Source organism: Sorex araneus, chromosome 4 (genome assembly GCF_027595985.1).
Source record: "Sorex araneus isolate mSorAra2 chromosome 4, mSorAra2.pri, whole genome shotgun sequence".
NCBI classification, from domain to species: domain Eukaryota; kingdom Metazoa; phylum Chordata; class Mammalia; order Eulipotyphla; family Soricidae; genus Sorex; species Sorex araneus.
Window position 1 is genome coordinate 43,023,396 of NC_073305.1, and position 1,409 is coordinate 43,024,804.

Below are 1,409 nucleotides of genomic sequence, written 5' to 3' on the forward strand. Positions count from 1 at the left end.
GCAACACTAAAATTATCCTTTCATTTGTATTTTATATCTAAATAACAATTACACACACGTGTGTGTGTGCGCGTGAGTGTGTGTGTGTGTGTGTGTGTATGCAAGTATTTTTGTAGGTCTAATTCCTGGGTAAAAGAGAATCCTACCCTTTTACTTTTTCTATATTATAACTTTTTCAGTTTTATTTGTCAACCAAGAAATTACTTCCATTTCAAGATATATTCAATATCAACTTGTTGGGAGCCAGAGAGATAGCATAGCAAAGCAGGACCTTGCATGTGGCAGACTTAGGTTTGACCCGGTTTGGTCCCCCAGGCCTGCCAGGAGTGATCCCTGAGCACAGAAACAGGAGTAACTCCTGAGCAGTACCAGATAAGGCCCTCAAAAACCAATCCCCCCTAACAAATCAAAATATATTAAAGGTCAGCTTATCAACTTATATACATATTTAATAGGGTACATTATTTTATGTATGTGTACATCATCTATATATACATACATATATATCTACATATATATATATACAACGATATATATACATCTATATGTATTTGATACAATCCAGGACATACACTAAAATCAGAACTTGGTGAACTTCAGGACTGAGGATTTCTCCACCTGCTTGCCTGGAAAATGCAGTGCTCCCCTGTAGACCTTTTATCGTCACTGTTTTCAAAATCTCTTTTGGGTTGTACTCAAAGGAGAGCCAGAGCAAGAGAGAAGAATCTGTCCGTTAACTTCTCGACTGTCTCTGCCACCAGCCCAAGCGGCCTCTCTCCCATGACTTCCCACCTCTTCAGGTGGAGTCTTTGCATACGGGATCATTAAACACCAGAAGAACAACTTTCTCCTTTAATCTAGGTAGCAAGCCTTTGGCAAAATCCATTGTTATGGGTTGCAGATCAACTTGATTCCTGCGGGATGTCTCCAAGGTACAGGGCTAATGCCAGTGCACAGGTACAAGCTTGAGGACTACTCAGAGAGGCTAGGCATGCGGATACACGCCAGACCCTGACTCTATTTCAAGGCACTGCCTTCTCCAGTGCGTCCAGCAGCAGGAAAGCATCCTCCACGGACTCGTACACATTGCTGACAGTGCCCTGGCCCACATGCTCCTGCAGCGGTGTGGGCAAGCTGGGCGAGGTCATCTTTCTCGCCTCTGCCCCACGAGCAGGCACTTTGGTGGACTTCTTAAAGACCTTTCTCCACTCACATGCAATGAAGAGATAACAAGTGCTTCAGGATTGCAGAGGCCTTCAGATACTCAAGCATACTGGAAGCCGACTTTCTTAGCTATTTAGCCACAAGTCAGCCACCTATGCTATGGCTCAGGAAATGCTTCTTGAAGTTATCAGAAATAGATGGGAATTATGAGGCATATAGATGGGGAGAACACAACTAACCCTCCC

The 1,409-nt window shown here is 43.5% G+C and overlaps 1 pseudogene; it reads right to left on the reverse strand.

The window, feature by feature from the left end:
- Nucleotides 1-541: 541 nt before the first annotated feature.
- Nucleotides 542-1,148, reverse strand: LOC129404220 (methyltransferase N6AMT1-like; annotated as a pseudogene).
- Nucleotides 1,149-1,409: the final 261 nt, after the last annotated feature.